This window comes from Hemicordylus capensis, chromosome 1 (assembly GCF_027244095.1).
Source record: "Hemicordylus capensis ecotype Gifberg chromosome 1, rHemCap1.1.pri, whole genome shotgun sequence".
Taxonomy (NCBI): domain Eukaryota; kingdom Metazoa; phylum Chordata; class Lepidosauria; order Squamata; family Cordylidae; genus Hemicordylus; species Hemicordylus capensis.
This window is the reverse complement of record NC_069657.1, coordinates 158,812,339-158,833,767: the sequence shown is the minus strand read 5'-3', so window position 1 is coordinate 158,833,767 and position 21,429 is coordinate 158,812,339. Positions and strand designations below refer to the sequence as shown.

Sequence of the window (21,429 nt, the reverse complement as noted above, 5' to 3'; positions counted from 1 at the left end):
GCCTGAGCATAGAGTCGGGTGCCTCGAGTGCCTGACTTATGGGGGATTCTCCCAATGCACTGCACATGTATCATGGTGCATTGTGGGATACCTGGAGGCCAGGAATCATTTTCCTGGCCACTGGCGATCCGTGCTGCTCAGAGTAGTCTGGCAAGCCTCAGGTTCAACCGCGCCTTCCCACTGGCCTGCCCTCCCCACCCCAGAAATGGTCATGTGCACAACATTATCATGTAATAATTATAAAATAACATCCTTACATGCTAAGCACAGATAATATACATTAAGCTTGTTTGCCATTGGAAAAGATGTTTGTGTGATACCTGATCACTGAAACAACATATAATTTTGGCCAGGAATTTCAGATTTGGCTGGGCAACTCTGGATTTGAAAAGAAGTGACAGGTCTTAATGTAAGACACCTTAATACCTGCCACTTCTTTCCAAATCAAGAGGAAGAACAATGATGGGCTGGAGACAATAGCCCTGTTCAGGTAAAGGTGTGTGTGTAGTGTCCAAAGGGGGTCCGGAAGTTGCAACTAGGCTTACTTCCCCACTGTGCGCTGGTCACGGTTACTGTGGCATTCATCTGAAAAAGTGAATGCTGTAACTATGATAGCAGGTGTTTCCGTGATTGACTGGCTGGGGCAACCTGTTCAGACAAATGCTGTTGTAAGCATGAGCACTATGGAGGAGTGAGTAAGTGATGTGCTGGGGTGGGACTTCCAGAGCATCTTTTCTTTTTTGTATGACTGAACAGAGCTAATTAGCCCTATTCACATGTTATGTTCAACACTTGTAGGACTGCTAGTAGATTGGTGCTTGGTGACAGTGGAGTAAACCTTAAAGGAGGCATGCTTAGCATAGGATGTTAGAAGGAAGAAAAGAGACCCTGTACCTGCATATATGTCTATTGTGCCACCTCTCTTCCTTCCTTCAAGCCTCTCCTCAATACTCATCAAATTTATGTGGCCTTTCCTTCCCCCACTAAATTCTCAGTATCCAAGCTTAATTTAAATGCAATTGCATATACCCATATGTTTCTTTCCCTCCATTGTTTTCCCCATTGCCTTTCAGATTGTGAACTCATTGAAGTCAGAAACCTGTCTATTCTGCCTGTGTAAGGTACCATTTAAAGATTCTTTTCTATCCAAGGCAGTTGGGTAGGGCCTGGCCATCCCACCCCATTGCTTCACAGCTAAAATGAGACTTTGAATCAATACCCTTATCTCCCACTTAAGCTGGGGGGGGGTTGCTGTTTGGAGAGGTCTAAGAGACATTTATGACACCAACCAAGTCAGGGGGTTTATATGGGCACTAAACTTTGCAAAACCTAGACTGGGGAGCAGAAGCAACGACTGGGGAGTGATTAATCCAAGTTTAATCTCCCTTCCCACAAAGACGGTAAACCAACATACAACAAATCAAGACTAATAACGTTAAACTCCGTCTGAAACCAAGTAATGCACAGCTTGAAAGTAAGCCAACTAAACCAATACATAAAAAGCAATTAAGTTTTCCCTCCACCTGCCAATAAAATATAGTTTACTCTTTCCAAGGTTGATGCAATTCTCTGAACTTTGTGAAGATGCTTAGTAATGCCCTATATTAATATCGCCAGGCTCACCATTCAAGACTAAAATGCTCAAATCTGAATATTATTTACTTGGAAACATATTTATATGCAAGTTCAAAAAGCGAAAAGGAATGAACAAACGATTCTCTGTAGCAAAGGGGCTCACAATGCAAAACAAAACACCAGGGAGACGCCAGCGACAGGCAGCCACTGGAGAGATGCTCAGCTGGACTAAATAGAGACACTTGCTCCCCCCCCCCCGCAAAGTATACGAGAGCCACTACTTTAAAAAGTGTTTCTCTGCCCAGTATACCTAATAATGAATCCACTCTTTTCACATAGGTTTTGGTCTACTAAAACGAGGACTTTTGTTCACTATGAACAGGCACGAACTGCTTTCTAGCAAGGTGCAAAGAGACCACAGCCAGCCCCCAGTGTGTTCTCCTGAGGGAGACAGAGAGAAGATTCGCAGACCCACAAGCACCCACACTTTCTCTCCGCCCTTCTCGTTGTCGCTGCGCCCACCCTGCCGCGGGCTAAGGGGCACGCGCGCCACTCTGGCCGGGAGGAGTCGCGAGACATCCGGGCTCTGAGCCTCCGGCCCGGCCGGCTATTGCCCCTCCTCTCCGTCGCGTCACGGCAGCGCGCTTTCTGCATCTCCTTTCCGCGCTGCCGCTGGGTGGGAGGGGGAGGAGAAGAAGGAGGCGGCGGCGGCGGCAGGAGCGGCAGCGGCCCAGAGGAGTCCGGTGGAAGACTGGACAACGGGTCGGTGTGCACTGCAGCGCGGAGCCCCGGGCGGCCGCCCTCCCCCGCCGACGGGCCTGGGTAAGGAGGAGGGGCTGGGGGCATGGAGGGGGAGGGGAAAGCAAGGAGGATGGGGAGGAGGGGCTGGGAATCATTGTTTGGAGCGATCGGCAGGCTGCAGAATTGTCTCGATGGTTGTGTGCATGGCTGGCCGCCGGGCTGCTGATGACCAAAGGGCTCTGGGTGAGGTGGAAGCGTGCGCTGGGGTGGGCGGGACGGGGGGTTTGCATTGGGACCCCACTTCTTTTTTGCGGCGGCCGTGTGTTGGATTCTGCTCTGCATGCATGGTAGGGGAGGGATCTGAAGCGCCTGCACAATGAACGGACATGGTGGGGAAACGCTGGTAAGAAAGTGATCTGCTGCCAGAGGCAATTTTCCTGTTCTATCCTCCTCCCTCCCGTCTCCTTGAGATGAATTATATACTTGAACAAAGCAAATCCGTTACGGGGGGGATGCGTCTGTACAGCCTCGGAGGGTGGGCTGGGTGACCTACCAAGGCTCCGCTATTTTTTTTTGGCAAGTGTTCACGATCTAAGTAGAAGAGTGAAACAGGCGAATGCAGCTTTTGTATCATCCCCACCTCTCCCTATTGTGCTTAAATATGAGACTAAGGCATGACTGTTATGTGCTGCTACGGAAAAGCATACATGCACCATTTCGACCTTACTTCAAGGTTTTTTTCCATAATTTGTGTGTATGGAATATACGTTATTCTCGTGTGTGTGGATGTTTCAACATTTTTTGTTGATTTATTGTACTGGTAACAGCTTGTGTGAGTTATCAGTGTGTACATGTAAATAGTGTATGCGGATTAGCAAAACTGGGTGACATCTATAGATGATCAGTGTTGGTGTATAAAACAAATGCTGTGTTACACCTTCAGTGGGCATAATGTTAGTTCTCTGTAAATCAGCCTCAAAATGTTAGCATTTTAATGGTTATTGATGGTATGTAAATTAAGCAAGATACCAGATTAAACCTGTGTTTTGTGAAAAAGTTTAATGTGTTGGGGGAGTGTGGGGTTCATTGTGTCTCCTGATGGGTTTTTGTTGTGTTTGTGTTAGGTATCAGTGGAAAATTGCTCCCACAGTTTTGGAGCCTTTCCAAAAGATCAAGTTATAGTGCAGCAAATGTCTAATGGCTATATATTTGTTGTGGGAGAGCCAGATGTCTCTCATGAAGGTAGCACTTTGCTTGTGAAGAGATGGCATTTCCCCTACACTCAAGACTGTTTTTTTAGTCTTTAATACAGTTGATTTAAAGACTTTGATACTTTTTATACAGTTATGAAGTTACCAAAGAGAAGAAGACATATTTTTTCAGTTCTTTGCGCTTTACTATTCCACCTTTTCCTTCTCTGTCTATGAACCAACATGTGCAATATCCTTGATCTGTTGTGCATGTGCAGTCTTTGAAGAACCATCCATAGGTATGTGATATATACTGTACATGTGGCTTCCAGTGTTCTCTCTAATTTCTTTCATCTGTGTGCGGAATGAGTTTTGTTCTGAGCGGCAGTATCAAGGCAGTGTGTGCTCATGTGAATTCAGAATGGGGCCTTTCTGATTCAACCTGAGCGGCATCTAAAATTAACTGAGCAGACATCAAAAAAGTGTGAACGCGCACACATGCCTTAGAGGGAACACTGGTGGCTTCCTGTTATTAGTATGGAGTTCTCCAAGCATGTTATGTTGCCATCATTCCCAATTTTGTATGTGTGTGTTTACCATCTTCAAACCATAGTCTCTCAAAAATGTGATTTTTCCATTGCCCCAAGTATGTAATCTGTAGTAATGACACTGTGTGAAAATAAAATTTGTTAGCATGGTTGTTTCAGGCACTTGTTAGAGAGGTCCTTTGACGTCACTAGGGATGAGATACAGAACCCTCTGCTGTGCTATTTTGTAAACGTTCTGAAAGTTTCCCCCCCTAAATATATGAGAATGAGTGCTTCAAATTAACAGGTGGCAAATGCAAGAAATGTGCCAACCACTTTAGCATATAAATATTTTCTGCATTTAGAATGCTGTACTCATTTCTCTAAGACATATCCTATCTTAAAAAAAAATAACACACATGATTCTCCCTCTTCGCATGAAAGATGGCCATCTTTCCTCTTCTAGTACATGTGAACTGGAGAGAATATTATTGTCTTGAATTGGGTGTATGGAAGGCACAGCAGACCTTAAACTGCATCCCCTTCCTGTTTGTGGATTTTTGAGAGAATTCCAGCCCCCTGTGTTTTTGCAGCCCTCTTTGTAGCCAACCAAGAGGCTTGGTTTATGTTCAACATTCTTCTTTTCCTCTCTAAATTCAGAGACGGGCAGAGGTGGCATGTATCCCTTGCCCCATTTGTTTTAGCCAGCCCACAGCATTGCCTGCATCTGAGATTTCCTCAGTGGTGAACTGCTGAGTGAGTGAAAGCCTTGTGTGTCTTGCTGTCTTGCCCTTTATTGCACAGGCCCAGTATAAGAATTATTTATTATTTTTATTTATTTTACATTTTATATCCCGCTCTTCCTCCAAGGAGCCCAGAGTGGTGTACTACATACTTAAGTTTCTCCTCACAACAACCCTGTGAGGTAGGTTAGGCTGAGAGAGAAGTGACTGGCCCAGAGTCACCCAGCAAGTCTCATGGCTGAATGGGGATTTGAACTAGGGTCTCCCCGGTCCTTGTCCAGCACTGTAACCACTACACCATGCTGGCTCTGAAGGGAAATGGGGCAGAACTGGGTGTTCATCTTAAAAGGGGGTTAATTCAATGTCATTTTCATGAAAGAAGACACAGAAGGGGGGGGGGGACACACACTGAGCTGGTGATGCTGAGAGACCTGTGGAGGGAGGGGGAGAAGTAGGGTGGCCAGCTTTTCAGCCTGCCACTGTAGCTGTGCTTTTAAGAGTACCTTGATATGTGGATATTGGCAGTTGCTGTTTTTCTCAGTTATGTCAGAAACGTTTGCTGATTTCTGCTAACCAGACTGTTCCCAAAGGCTCACTAGAAGCCAGGCTGTCCCCCACTGGCATCCTTGGAAAGACAAACAAGGAAATGGGGTAATGTATGTTTTGGGGAGCTCTGGGGGGGCACAAAGAGAGGAATAGGAGATAACTGAGAAGCAGCTGTGCAGCTGACACTGTGGGTGAGGAAAGGGGATAATTGATTGGGGGTGCAAAGAGAACAGAGTGTATGCTACAAGAAGCAAGAGGTGGAGTGCAGATAGATCAGTGATGATGCAGAGAGAGATGACGGAGGCTGTTCTCACGCACAGCCAAGACCAGGCTAAGGCAGCCAAACACAAACATGGCTGCACTTGGGAACCACCGGTAGCCATGTGGCTGTTGGCACCGCTGCAGCAGCAAACCCACTTATGGGGCCAGCCTCTTAAATGAGGTTAAGGGAGTGAGTGCTCCCTTTGCCCTGTTTTTTTTTTAATCATGCAGTGATGGGATCTCCACAGTGCACCATGTACTCACATGGTGCATTATGGGATTTTGGGGGCTGGGATGACTGCGCTGCCCTCTGCGCTGCCTGGAGGAGTGATCCAACAATGGAGGAGTGGTTGTCTGCGGGAAAGGTAAGTTTGAGCAGCCTTCCCCGACGCCCACACGGTAGCCCTCTTACTCAGTTGTGAGAATGGGCTCAGTGTGTGTGATGTGCAGGGAGAATAAAGCAGGTGAACAAAGAATGGGTTAAATGTGACAAAATTTATTTTCTTCAGTTAATGTAGTGATGCAGCCCTCTTGCATTAATAAAAATAGCCGCCAGGGTGATTGGGTTCAAAATAAAACAAAATCATTGTTTTCACAAAGGCCAAAATGTCAGTGGGGCACACTTTGACTGCTCATTTTGTTAAGCTTTTAAGGTGCTGGAGGTGGCACAAAGCACAGTGTTGGCCAACCTACTTTGACTGAAGACAATGAGTGCCTAAGTTTTAGGCTATATCACAACTGAGCTGCTTTCCTGATTGTTGACACACATTGATCCTAAGTGTCCATACTTGGGGTAAAGTCTTGTTTACTAAAATGAACTTGCTTCCAAGGAAATGTGTTTTGGATTTCAGTTTTCAATTGTGAAAAGCCAGTTGGCCAAAATCCCTTCTTAATTACTTGCAACTACAAAGAAATCATCTGCTCAGGAAAACAAGTGGGGAGTTTGCAAAGTTATTATTTTAAGAATTTCTACCCCACGCTTCCCTCTAGTTTCAGGGTGGCTTACACATTTAAAATAACAATGCAGTAGAAAAATAATACCAGATAATACCATAGCACTACAAACCACACAGGAAGAGGTGTTGGGAAGGCTGTTTTCCATGTGGCTGCCAAATTAAACTCAGACTATGGTGGCGCATGTAGGAAGTCCTCTTTGTCTGATCATATAGATTGGGCAGATACATGTGGGAGAAGGCATTACTTCACATATCTTGACCCAAAATAACAAAGGGCTTTAATAGTAATTACCATTAATTAGTTATTTAATATGCTTTTGTTGGTTTAAACAGTGTTTGGAGAGAAGGTATACATCTCTTACATAACAAAAATAATGCTGGTAGAATCTATTCTCTCAAAATATGTCAAAATATTGTCAGCATACCTTAATAGTTAACACTTTTATGTGTCCCCACCCCCCAGCATTCTGTACTCTTTCCATCTGCTTTTTGAGTTCCTAAATGCGGTTATGGAGGAGTAGGATTTCAGTAGGTTGCTTGAGAATATTAGTGGGGATATTGTAGATATATGAGGTTTATTTGCAGATTGAGCCAATGCATGTTCAGTTGGAAGTAAGTTCCACTGTATTCAATATGTATTCAGTCTCCCAGGTAAGTGTTCAATGGATTGCAGCCTTAGTCCTATCACTGACATTTTTTTGTGAACAAGATCTAAGATATAGTGACCAGTCTGCTGCCTCTTGCCCAGTCCTCCAAGTAATCAAAGATTATTGCTATTCTGTCTTCAACCATGAAGCTTCTTTCCCTCTCCTCTTCCTGCTTTTGTCTTTTTGGCTCCAGGAAGAGTGTTTTGTGTGTTGCCTGATTGTGGCCCATGGATTATAGACTTAAACCACCTCTCTTGCTCTAATGTGGTTCTCAGTTTTTTGCTATCAAGAGTCTTCCCTTCATCTGCTGCTTCCTAGCATCTTGTATCATGTTGCTTCCAATGCTTGTTCTTGGGCAGTCCCACAGCCCACACATCATGCTAGAGCAGGGAGTCATGGCACCTAGAAATTTAACCGTGCTTAGATTAGGATATTCTGAGGTGGAATTAATTAATAAAAACTTTATTTGTCGCAGACAGCCCTTTCTGTCCTGTGCTGGAGCTCATCATTATGGGTTAAGTATGGAGCATGCTCAGAAGCCCGGACTGACATCATTGTAGTTTTAACTTCCTGCCGCCAGGAGGTGCCTAGTCCCCAGTTCTAGTCCTGTCTTTGCTCGGAACGCAGCGTATGGAGAGAGCTCTTTCAAATTTAAGCCTTCAGGTCTTGTATTTTCTTTTCTTCTGCTCTTATCTTCCCCCTGTTCAGTGTTCTCTCTAATTTTTTTCATCTGTATGCGGAATGAGTTTTGTTCTGGGTGGCAGTATCAAGGCAGTGTGTGCACTCATGCATTCAAAATAGGGCCTTCTTGATTCAACCTGAGCGGGATCTAAAATTAACTGAGCGGACATCAAAAAACTTGTGAGCACAGGCATGTGTGCATGCCTTAGAGGGAACACTGCCCCGTTTCTCTTAGATTGTGCCAGGGTGTGAAAGGAGTGATCTAGGCCTTTTTTAAATTGCCAAAATCCCTCCAAAAACCTTGTTTTCTTTTCCAATTTGACCAATTCGGTGTTGCCTTTTGAGTCTTTTACTTTTGGGTTTCCCTTCCTCCACTCATGGAAAGAGCACAAGCCAAAGATCTCTTAAGGGGTTCCCTTTCCGAAGCCCCCCCGACTACAAAGCCCACCCCCTGCAGCCCATTAGGGCAATATCACTCTTCCCTACTCTCCTCTCCTCGTGGAGATGGCAGGGATGTACAAAGTGGCTGTGAGTCCGCAAAAAGTCCAAATGCCTCTAGGATGCTCAGCCAAACCCCAGCAGAGGGCGTGAGTACCGTACTTTTCACTATTGGGCTGCAAAACAGGCAGGCTGCTCCTGAATTTGAACTATGGCTAAAGGACTTCATTTGCACAGAGTTTTCTGCACTCCCTCCTATCACACAGTGGGACAACTCAAACCCTGCCAAACCTATCTTTCTCTCTTCCTCCCCTGAGTTGAGCCCAACTAGAGGGGTCATAACCCGCAATGAACGGGGAAAATATTTTCCTAGACCACCTAGGCAGTGAAAAACGAAAAGGCCTGCCTGCCCTTCCTCTTAGGAACATAGGAACATAGGAAACTGCCATATATTGAGACAGTCCATTGGTCTATCTAGCTCAGTATTGTCTTCACAGACTGGCAGTGGCTTCTCCAAGGTTGCAGGCAGGAATCTCTCTCAGCCCTATCTTGAAGAAGCCAGGGAGAGAACTTGAAATCTTCTGCTCTTCCCAGAGCGGCTTCATCCCCTGAGGGGAATATCTTGCAGTGCTCACACATCAAGTCTCCCATTCATATGCAACCAGGGCAGACCCTGCTTAGCTAGGGACAAGTCATGCTTGCTACCACAAGACCAGCTCTCCTCTCCTCTCTTCTTCGTCCTCCACATCTGAGGAGGATTCTACTTCCCCACCCCCTCCTTTAGCTCTGAACCCCCTTCCTTCAGTACCCAAGCCTCTGGTTCCTGTCCATCTTCCTCACCTGCCCCCCACTGCTCTTCAGAAGCCTAGCCAGCTTCCTGTTCCACCCTCTTATGATTCCTCCTCCTCCTTCTCTGATACGGAGGAAGGGGAACTATTGCAGGAGGAATCTCCCTCTCGACAAGTCAGTTCATTCAGGCTGTTTCAGCCATCTGACTTTGAGGTCTTATTGGTGAAGGCACAGAGGATTATTTAGGATATCTCCCCACAGTCCATTGCTCAGCCACAACCAGGCTTTGACCAGGTGATTTTTCCTTCCACCTCAGCCTCCTTTACCTCTGTACCCTTTCCCCTTCTCTTTAGGGATACTATGTTTTCTGAGTGGAAAATGCCATTTGTTGCCAAACCAACTGCTCCATACCCTAAAAAACTGTATGCTCTACCTGATGATGTTATGGCTGTATTGGTTTCTCCTATTGTAGTTGCTTCTGTAGCACAATTGGTTTCTGGAACGCTCATGAATAAGGATGGGGATGAGCAACTCAAAATTCCCAAAGATAAGAAGTGCGATTTCCTTCTCTGCAAAGTACATGATGGCGCGACAACGGTATTCAAAGCAGCCACTGCAAATTCCATTTTCACACTGCATCAGTTTTATGGGCAAAAGAATTGATACAACTCATTCCCCCGAGAACAAGCAGCTTAGACAGGGGATTAACGAACTTCCTAAGGCGGCAGTCTTCATGGCTGATTCTAGTTTGGATTGTATCCAACACGCATCTAGATCCATGGCTGCAGGAGTGGCAGTGAGGAGATGCCTTTGGTTGAAGAACTGGAAAGTAGACCACAAATCCATACTTAACTGGCCTCATCCCCCTTCTCTAGGGCTAAGCTTTTTGTGGATTCTCTGTTAAACCCATCCTGGTAGAGACTAATGATAAGAAAAAGGCTATACTTGTGTCCAGAAGGGAATATAACCGACTGAGTAGGTTCTCTCCAAACAATTTCTGCCCCTATAGGTCCTTCCAGAGATCCTCCTTCAACTCTTCCAGATACTACCAACCATTCAATAACAATCTCAGATCCTTCTGGCGACAACAGGGGCAGCAGCAGTGGATCAGAGGAAACAGCAGGGCCCAAGACAGCCCTTCAGATCTGGATTCCAACAAGGAAGAAAACAATGACTCCTTACCCGTCGGGGGCCGGCTCTGTCTTTTCTCAACGTCATGGAGCCATTCTACATCAGATGCCTGGGTGCTAGAAACCGTCTTTTTATTATTTAGAAATAATAAGCTATTTCTACAAACCATTTTTATTTAATTAATTAATTAATTAATTAATTTGATTTCTATACCACCCTTCCAAAAATGGCTCAGGGCAGTTTACACAGAGAAATAATAAATAAATTATGGCCTCTGTTTGGAATTCACTGCACCCCCTCCCGATTCCTACACACACACTCCCACATCCAGGAATCTGATGAAAATGCTGCGGATGTCTCAGGCGATAAAACATCTGATTCAGATCCACACCATAGAACCGGCCACTCTAATAGAACACACTCAGGGAATTTATTCCATCTTATTCCTGGTACCGAAGAAGGATGGCTCGTGGAGGGTGGTTCTAGACCTCAAGAGGCTAAACCATCACACCCGAGAAAGACCCTTCAGGATGGAGTCCCTCCGCACCATCAAGCAAGCGATACGCAATCAGGAGTTCCTAGCCTCCATAGACCTTTTGGAGGCATATCTTCACATCCCCATTCATCCGTCCCACCACAGATACTTCTGTTTTCACATCCACGACTGGCATTATCATTACAAAGCAATGCCGTTCGGCCTTTCTTCCGCTGCAAGGGTCTTCACCAAGATCATGGTAGCCTTAATGGCCCAGATGCGTGTGGAAGCAGTACATGTACACCCATTCCTGGATGACCACCTCATCCACTGTTCGTCTGTCTCCCAAGCTTACCAAGATGTACAACGGACTCTACATCTACTGGAATCACATGACTTCATAGTCAACAGGCAAAAAAGCCACCTTGTTCCCTCTCAATCTCTACAACACCTGGGAGCCCTAACACCATTCAGGGCACGGTCCTGTTACCAACAGACCGCAGGAACAAGATAGCAACATTAATCCTCCCTCTTCTGAGCAGATGAGCGGCAGATGTTATCCTTCTGGCGTAGATACTAGGCTCTATGATATCCTGCTTGGAGTGCACCCTCTGAGCACGTTGGCACTCGTGCTTCCTCAAATGGCTACTTCTCCCCTTCCAGGACCTCATCATGTCCAGAACTCACAGGCCGATCGTACTCACCATGGAAGTTCTGCATCCTCTACACTGGTGGGTGTCACCTGCTATGCTATGAGGTCTACCTCTATCCCCACTGGACAGGATTGTTGTCACCATGGATGCAAGCCTGATGGGATGGGGAGCACATTGCCTCCATCAACCTGCCCAGGGAGTTTGGTTGTCCCAAGAGACCTTAATGAGCATCAACCTGCTCGAACTAAGAGCCATTCATCTTGCCCTCCGACAATTCATTCACTTGATACAGGACCAACACGTACTGGTACGCATGGACAATGTAGCAGCGAAGGCACACGTCGCAAATCAGGGTGGCACCAGATCCTGGCTCATGATGAAAGAATCGGCGCTACTGTTCACTGGGGCAGAGAAACAGCTAGCCTCAATCACAGCTTAGCATCTCAGTGGGACAACCAATCTGACGACGGACTGGCTCAACCATCAGACCATAGATCCGGCGGAATGGTCTCTACACACAGAAGTCTTTCAACAGATCACAGCAGTGTTCGGTCTCCCAACCATGGACCGCTTCACATCCCCTTCCAATCACCACCTCGGCAGGTTTTACACTAGGTTTCAATCACCACTAGCTAAGACAATGGATGCCCTCACAGCACCCTGCTCCCCCGGCTCCTATACGCCTTTCTGCCAATGGCCATCATAGCCAAGGTCCTTCAGAAGCTGATTCTAGAAAAAGCAAGCATAATTCTCATTGCCCCCCGCTGGCCGAGGAGACCGTGGTTCGCGGATCTGGTCTCTGTACTCCAGGGAACCATGGCCGCTTCCACGTCGCCCAGATCTGCTGTCCCAGGGCCGTGTACTACATCCAGACACAGATTGGCTCCAACTATGCACCTGGAGATTGAACGTGCCTCGCTAAAACAGGCTGGATACACAGCCTCGGTACAGGATACCATACGGGTATCAAGGAAACCCTCCACCAACAGGATTTATCAAGCCACTTGGTCAGCTTTCTCTAGATGGGCACGCAGGAAGCACTTGTTCCCCATCACCTCAGGGATCCCTGAAGTTCTGTTGTTCCTCCAGGAGGGCATAGGGATAGGACTCCATCCCAATACACATCGCAGCACTTGTTTCAGCACTTGCATCGGTGCTGGAACTGACATCTTACAGATCTTCCATGCTTATACCCTCACCTCAGACGCTTCCTAAAGGGGGCCACCAACCTCGTCCCTCCACCGATACACAGGTTCCCGTCCTGGGATCTCAACAGGGTCCTAAACACTCTCATGCAACACCCCTTTGAACCCCTTAGGTCAGCACCTCTGAAAATCCTCTCCTACAAGGTACTCTTCTTGGTGGCCATAACGTCGGCATGCAGAGTATCCGAATTGAGTGACTTATCGGCATGCAAGGAGCTTTGCTCCTTCAACTAGGACGCCGTTGTCCTGCGCTTGGACTCCACTTTCATTCCAAAGATCAATTCCATCTTCCACAGGTCTCAGGAGGTGGTCCTGCCAAATCCTAAACATCCTAAAGAGAAAATATGGCACACACTAGATGTACGCAGGGCGCTTCGAATTTATCTGAAGTGTACCAAACCTCATCCCAGTTTGAATGCCCTATTCGTCTCCTTTCACCCTAATCCCCTAGGGTACAAAGTATCCAATACTACCCTAGCTAAATGGATCAGGGCCACTATCTCCTTTGCGTACAGTTTCCTGGGGGCATCACAGCTCACTGAACCCGTAGTGCCAGTACGTCAGCCACATTCTCAGCTAATGCTCCACTTCAGGTCATCTGTAAAGTGGCTGCGTGGTCCTCTATCTCTTCGTTTATCAAACATTATAAAGTCGCATCTTTCCATTCCGATCAAGTGGCCATGGGTCGCATAATTCTGCAGCAGGTTGTCTAACTGTCCACTCTTCCCTTCCTGTCTCTTCCTATTCCTTGGGCATGTCCCAGTATTCAGGATGACCTCAGACAACTGCAGAAAAAGAAACACTGGTTTTATCTGTGAAGGGTTCTTTTTCGCAGTGTCTGAGGTCATCTGCTCCTCCCGCGGACATTCCTCCTCTCCCAGGGGCTTAGGCGCAGTTGTGGGAGGAGGTGACTCCCGGGAGTAACAGTGTTTTCTCCTTCTACCTCATGTTTTTTCTTTCACCCATGTGGCTCCAACTATCTTTCTATCACTAGTATCTCCCTCTCTGTCCTTCCAGTACTTTAACTTTTATTTTCTAGCTTCTACATCTACCTGGCTTAAGAGTCCGGAACTGGGGTTTTTGGGCACCTCCTACCTAACTACTGGATATGGACAAAAGCTTTTAAAATCTATTTCCTGTCTCCTGAGGCATGATTGGCACACAACCCAGTATTCAGGATGACCTCAGACACTGCGAAAAAAGAACCCTTCACTGGTAAGACCAGTGTTTCTTTCTTGCATCTTTAGGGCTATTCACATGTTACATTGCACATATGTACATATATTTGTACATTGTACATATGTCTTTACATATATTCAGTTTTTGTGTGAACAGTTGTACATGAGTTCATTTTAAGACAACAACGGGACTGGACCCCTGGAAAACATAGTACATATCATGTGTACTATTGTATACACATTTAATGTAATGTGAATAGTTATGCATGTGTAGATCAGTGTACATAGATTGTACACATGCTGAGCATAATGACCAATATTCAGACTAGTCGCCATGGCTAACTGAAGTGCCATTAATTTAATTTCTGTGGAACTTAGTCATGATTAATGTAGTCTGAATGTTGCCCATTATGTGAAGCAATACCATTTTATCTGCTTAGAATGCAAATTTGAGTTGGATAATGTAAGCTATGTTGACTTCTGGAATGATGTAATGTTTTATTACTGTAAGATTGAGAATGCTATTGTGATGTTAATGAAATTAAGGAAAACAGTTTCCTAGGGAACTTTGGGTGATGAACAAGATTTTGGGGAGTGGGATGGGGAGAATTATTGTATCCTAGAGCCAGCCCTGCTCTGGAACGCATCTACATCTATTGGCTTGACAACCCTTCCATGTAAGGGGTGACTGTTTTCAGTACAAAGAGAGATCTTTTAAAGTGCGCGCTCACTCACGATCCTATTCACAACTATCCCTATTCAATCAGGCATAAAGTCTCTCCTGTGGCTGTTACTGGTGTCTCCCTTGTGTTTCTTTTTAGATTCTGAGCCCGTTTAGGACTGGAAACAAGTTTCTTATTACTTTTGCTATACAAACTACTACTTGAAGAAAAAACATTTTGCGGAGTGAAAAGCAGCATATAAATAATAATAATAAAATAATAATAATAATAGGTAGGTTGGGTTGAAAAAGTGACTGGCTGAAGTGAGCTCAGGGGAAACTTAAACCTGGGTTTCGTCGTTCAAGTCTAACTAAATCACACTGGCTCCTGCTTCATTAGATGCATGAAGTAGACATTGAAGATGATGATGTGAGCTATATAAAGTAGAATTTAAAAATGAATGCACCTGTACTGAAAATAGATACACATATAACTACGGTTGGACACGCTGATAGATATAGATGAGTGAGTCCAGGTACACTCAGGCATTTCAGGCTTGTGTTCAATTTGCATGAAAGTGCTTGCAAGGTAACTGCAAAAAAGACAGTCTGTCATCCAGAGCAACAAACTGCTTGTGAAAGGACTTTATGCTAGTGCAGAAGTGTTGTGCTGCTTACAAGTGCTAAGTCTGGAGCTTGTACTCCAGACTAGTGTTGCGCTACTGAAAGCATGAACAACTATGATGCGCCTCATTTATTTTAATAGGAACTTTTGTGTAAGAGCGCTGTGTGAAAGAACTCTCTTGAGCAATCTCTGGTTTCAGCATAACTAAGTTAACTTTTCGTGCTATTGTAAATTTGCTTTTTCTGCAATCTGCAAGTGGTTCATTGTTTTGCATGTTAAGTCAGAGTGCCTGGGGCATTTTAGAGAGTAACAGATGTATCATGGTGTAAGCTTTCATGGACTTTCTACTTTGTCAGATGCAACATTAAATGTTATCCTCAGGTGCATGTATACATGGGTTCAGAGAAAAGAAAGGGGGAAGCAAAAGGCCACAAAATTCAAGAGGTTTGTGAGCTTTCTCTGGATAAGCATGACTGTTCACAATATCAGTAACTGCTAATAAAACTGTCTTCCTAGCTTTTCTGTACTTGCTTATCACCTGCAACAGGAAAGAAATGCCTTGTTTTTAACAATCTAACTGACTTGCCAACTTGATATGTTCTCAGGGTGGACTATTAAAATAGGTGTGCTTCTTGTCCTTCCTAAGATAGGTAAGGCAATATTTCCTTATCTCAGGGTTTCTTAACCTTGGGCTTCCAGATGTTGTTGGACTACAACTCCCATCATCTCCAGCCACAAAGACCATGTTTGGGGATGATGGGAGTTGTAGTCCAACAACATCTGGGGGCCCAAGGTTAAGAAACCATGCCTTATCCGATTTATTCTTGCTTTTTGTGATAGGTAACTATTAGCCCCATGATGGGGAAACTAAGATTGCAATCCTGCGTACACTTACCTGGGAGCAAGCCCCACTGAGCGCAGCTGGACTTATGCTTGTATAAGCGTATAGAAGATTGTGCTGTAAGATGTGCAGAAAGTTACCTGGCCAGAGGCATTCAGTAGGTCTGTGAGTCCAGTCCACAGAGACACTACCTTTGCTCCCAGGTTTCTACCTTATCGGAGGTTGGGAGAGGGCATTGGACTTGTGTATTCCACCCCCCTCTTGCTACTTTCTTACCAACGGTGGAAGGTTATATACCAAAATAAAAGGATTTTGATATATTTAGTTCAAAAGATTCCACTTTCAACTAGAATGTGGACTTTCCTGGTTCACTAATTTTTCCTTTGTGGGAAGCCAGTACATGAATCCAGCTCTTGATTTTGCCCAGAGTAGCTGCATGCGTGTGCAGTTATGTTTGAACAAATGCTTTCTCAAATGTATTTTCCAAATTGTAACACTCTGTCCATTGGATCAGGCTGGCTTTCAAAGACTAAGGCGGCAGTAATGCTTGAAATTCACTGGCTCATTAAAATAATGTCTTTACTAAGACCAGTGGGTAATTGTGATGCAGTATGCAAACGTTTCAAGTTACATGGTATTCTTCTTCCATCCAGGATTTTTAAGAAAAATAAAAAGGGAGCAGGGGGAGGGAAGAGATATTTCCAAGCAAGGACATGGTGTTGAGCCTTGTTTGTAGATTTTTAAAAAACTTCTGACTATCCTTAGTTAGGTGTAAATCCCACTGAAATGTGAGGGGACATGGTTGGGGAGGTGGAGAGGCTGTGTTCTTTAAGAACAACATCTCCCTTGCCAGGTCCCCCTTGAAGTGTCTGACCATATCAAATGTGTGTACTTGAGTTTGGGGACCAGGGACAGACTGGGACTTCTGTTGGTGTATCAGTCATCCCACTGCCCAACAGAATCCCTAATTGAGCTGTTGACGGACTTGGTTGGGATTGACATTGGAGTCCCCCAGGCTTGTGATGGTGGACTTCAGTGTTCACATAGGGACGGCTCAGGAGTTCATAGTGGCCATGACAACTGTGGGCCTATGCCAGGTGGTCTTGGGACCGACACATGTTGCTGGTCACACACTTGATCTGGTCTTCCACTCTTATCAAGATGGTGTTCCGTAGGTGGGGACTCCTGTGATTTCCCCATTGTCATGGATTGTCCACCATTTGGTTAAGGTTGGACCCACGATCATGCCCCACCCCCACAGGGGTGAGTGGCCCATTAAGATGGTGCACTCGAGAAGGTTATTGGATCCAATAAGAATCCAATAAACCTTTGGAGGATTTTGTGTTGGCTCTGCTAGTGATCCTGTTGATTCCCTGGTGGAGAATTGGAACAGCAAACTCACCAGGGCAGTAGACATGATCACTCCTAAGTGACCTGCTTCAAAACTGGCCATTTAGTATATGGAAGATTTACGGGGGCTGAAGCAGCATGGTAGATGACTGGAGCGCAAGTGGAGAAAGACTCAACTCGAATCTGACAGATTACAGCATAGAGTGCATTTGAAGATCTATACTCAGGAAATGTGTGTGGCAAAGAAAATATTATCTTCTGTCTGTATTGCATCCACATGCTCACACCTGGCGGAGTTGTTCAGGTTGTGCGTGCCCCCCCTTCCTTGAATCAGAACTTGGGACTATCAGTTATCTGCTGTGATGTTTTAAATGAGTTTTTTGTGTGGATAAAATCTCTCATATTTGGGCCGGCTTTAGATTCCACAATTACTGCAGTGTCTGATGCGGAGATGTCCAGTGAAACCTCTTATGGGGTTAGGCTGGATGAATTTGTTGGTTTGGCTCCTGAAGATGTGGACAAGCTGTTTGGAATGGTGCAGACTACCACCTGTTCACTTGACCCTTGTTCAACTTGGCTTATACTATCATTTTTTTTTTTAGAAGGCCTGGTAGAGAATATAAATTATTCTCTGAGGGAGAGCAAATTTTTAGATCTCTTCTGAAAAAACCTGCATTGGATCCCTTAGAGTTAAGCAACTGTAGTCTGTCTCCAACCTTCTGTGGTTGGGCAAGGTAGTGGCCTCCCAATTCCAGGCAGTCCTGGAAGAAACCGATTATCTAGACCCATTTCCAACTGGCTTTTTTGGTGGGGAGGGCTGTGGAGTGGAGACTTCCTTGGTTGGCCTGATGGATGATCTCCAATTGGGAATTGACAGAGGGAGTGCGACTCTGCAGGTCCTTTTGGATCTCTCAGTGGATTTTGATATGATCAACCATAGTATCCTTCTGGAGGATCTGAAGGGGTTGGGGGTAGGAGGCACTGCTTTGCAGTGAGTGGTTCCACTCCTACCTCTTGGCCAGATTCCAGATGGTGTCCTTTGGAGACTGTTGTTCTTCAAAATCTGAACCTTTGTATGGTGTCCCTCAGGGCTACATATTGTCTCCAATGTTAACATTTACATGAAACTGCTGGGAGAGTTCACCAGGAGATCATCAGCTTATCAGTATGCTGATGACACCCAAATCTTTTTCTCCATGTCAACATCATTGGGAGAAGGCATAACCTCCTTAAATGCCTGCCTGGAGGTGGATATTGGCTGGATGAAGGATAACAAACTGAGACTGAATCCAGACAAGTCGGAGGTACTTATTTTGCGGGATTGGAAGTTGGTAGACGATTTTGATCTGCCGGTTCTGGATGGGGTCACACTTTGCCAGAAGGAACAGGTATGCAGTCTGGGGGTGCTTCTGAATCCTAACCTCTCCCTGGTGTCCCAGGTTGAGGCAGTGGCCAGAGGAGTCGTCTCCCCCCCCCCCCCCGCCGCTTGCTGGAGCTCATCATTGATAGGTTGAGGACTGAGCATGCTCAAGAGATAGGTCTGTAAACCTGTAGAGGAACTTCCTGCTTCCAGGAGGCACCTATATCCTGGTCTTGTCTCGCTCGAGATTGCAGGTTGCAGAGAGAGCTCTCAAACATTTCCAGATTTTTGTCTTTCTGGATCCCCCGCGTCCCCCTCCTTTCCCCAACCTTAGATTGTGCAAGGGTGGTAAAGGAGCTGCCTTAGACCACCACCCCCCATTGCCAAATTCCAAACACTTTTTTCTGTTTTCCCCCATTTGGTATAATTCAGCTTCTTAGCATTTTGATTTCTTTATCTTCCTCTCCCGGACTTTTTCATTGCTTCCTCTCATGGAGCAGGAGCACGTGGAGGAGCTTCTGAGGAGGTCCCTTTCTGAATGCCCCTCTACGCCTGCTTCTAAAAACTAAAACACCGACCTTGCCCACCAGGGAGAATTGGCTTCTCTTTCTTATTTCGACCTGTCTCCACTCGGAGAGCTGGCAGCGCCGCTCGCTGTGGCTCGGGTGCCTAAGAAAGCCGCTAATAAGACCAAGCATTTAGCCAGCAAGCTGCCAAAAGAGAAAAAGAAAAAGCCTCCTTCCTCTGTGCGTTTGAGTGAGTGGTTGCTTATCAAAGATGTCTGCTGGAGAACGAAGCTGCGCCTGAAAGCGGCAATGTAAGACTCAGCAAAAATGAAGCCAGTGACCAGCACCCTTTGGGCAATCCCCTGGTGTCCACAACCCAAATGCCTCTGGTGTTAGGTGCTGAGGGGAAACTGGCTGGCCTGCACTGTCCCAGCGCATCTGGCCTGATACCACTGGGCGAAGAGGTTTTGGCACTAATTCCTACTGTGCTGTGGGAGCCCCACCGGCCTGCATCTCCGGGATTGGCGCCTCTGCCTCAAGAAGATCCAGCAGAACCTCTGGGTTCTATCCCGCCAGGAGGTCCAAGGGGTAACGATCCATCTCTGCCAATACCTGTGAATGATCTAGCACCATGACAAATGCTATATCGCCCTTGGAACACAGATGCTTCCTTCCCAAAAGAACAGGCATCAGGCGCAGGCATAGGGTCTCTCGCTCCTCTTCTTCAGAATCCCCCCCAGCACCTAAGCATCCCAAACCTCAACCTGCTCCTATTCTTCCTGCTGTCCTGTGCTACCTCCATCTGCCCTACTGGCTCCTATTTTACCTGCCCCTAACCCTGCTCCAGCCCCTCCCATCTCTAACCCAGCCCTTCCTTTGGGCTTGGTCACCCCTGCTAGGCCAGCATCAGACTTTGACTCTAACCTTGGCTCCTCAGTTCCACTGCACCCAGATAACTGATATAGAGGACGGGGAGCTATCTGGTGAAGAAGTCTCTAAGCAGCCTCTGATATCTTCTCACCTTTTTGCCTCTGCTGATTTCAAAGTCCTGTTATCTAAAGCCAAAAGGGCCATTAATGACGTAGCCCCTTCTGAGACCTCTCAAGCCTCACCTGTCCTAGATAAAAATGTTTTTCCATCTTCAGCATCCCGGGCAAGCTCAATACCCTTCCCCTCTCTTTTTCGGAAAGTCATGCTCTCTGAATGGCAACAACCAGTCCCGTCTAGACCAGTGGGCAGCTACCCCAGAAAACATGGCTCCCTGTCTCAGGAGGTATCTTCTCTCGTCGCTGTGCCCCTCATTGATGTCCCAGTGGCATAAATGGTTTTGGGGACTATCCTGAGCACTGAGGATCAAGAACTGTTAAAGGTTTAGGAGGATAGGAAATGTGACTCGCTCCTTAAAAAAGCTCACGTGGCGGCTGCTGCATTAATTAAGGTCGCATCTACTAACTCCATCTTTTCCAGGGCATCTATTCTTTGGGCCAAGGAACTCATAGTCCTAGTTCCTCCAGGGTATTGGCAAAGCAAACACAGAAGCAGAATGAGATAAGGAAAAGCTAAACCAGAGCAAACAATTGCATAAATTTGCTCTGAAACAATTATATGTATAACTTGCCTGTTATTAGGGTGCATAGCAGATTATATTTACACGGGATTATAAATGGAGCAAAATATGTATGGTTATCCAGATGGACAGGATAGTCACCTATTCAAGGGAAAGCTGTTTCAGTCCTTAGAAGATGATAGTTCTTGAGTGTCTGTCCATGCATTTAATGGTGGACAATATTAGCTAGGAGCTTTTCTTTCCTGTTTGTTATGTTAGTTGGGTTCTTGTGTTTCAACTATCACACTAGTATCTAAGGATTGCTTAGTGGTTTGATGGTGTTTGAGATATTATCTGTTTATTAGGCTAATAATTCAACAACCCACAAAGTCATCTTTTTGAACCTCTTACAAGGGAGTCATGAGCAGTGGAGAGATTGGAGGTAATAGAAAGTTGCTGATTCCCATGATTTAAAGTGGCATCATAATAGTCTTTGAGGCTTTTACATCTACGATAAAGGTAGGATAACTTAAATGTAGTTGTTGAACCTTTGAGTAAGCCGAACACCTTGCATGCTTTTAGTATTCTGAATAGTGATTGGTCACAAGAAGGCATTGTAATTAACTGTTTTTGACAATCTAGGGGAAAATTCTTACAGGAAATGTTGACAATGTGTGTAAAGGGCAAAGGCATATGTTTATCATTATGGTGTGTTCATAAAAGGATTTGAGACGGTGCTTCCAATCAGTTTTTAACTATCGTGCATTATTAAGTCAAGGAAAAGAAAGGTTGTGCCATCGAGTT

General features: G+C 45.6%; 1 protein-coding gene across 35 annotated transcripts in view; it reads left to right on the top strand.

The window, feature by feature from the left end:
• The first annotated feature begins 2,239 nt into the window (after positions 1-2,239).
• Positions 2,240-21,429, top strand: part of CLASP1 (cytoplasmic linker associated protein 1) — a 314,919-nt gene continuing 295,729 nt past the window's right edge. For 33 of the 35 annotated variants that reach the window (XM_053312677.1, XM_053312569.1, XM_053312671.1 and 30 more), the window contains exon 1: positions 2,240-2,397. The gene's annotated coding sequence lies outside the window, so the exon portion shown is untranslated. Of the gene's footprint in view, positions 2,398-2,493; positions 2,560-2,703; positions 2,720-21,429 lie in introns of those variants that run through there. The other 2 variants (XM_053312391.1, XM_053312398.1) reach the window with 2 other exon arrangements.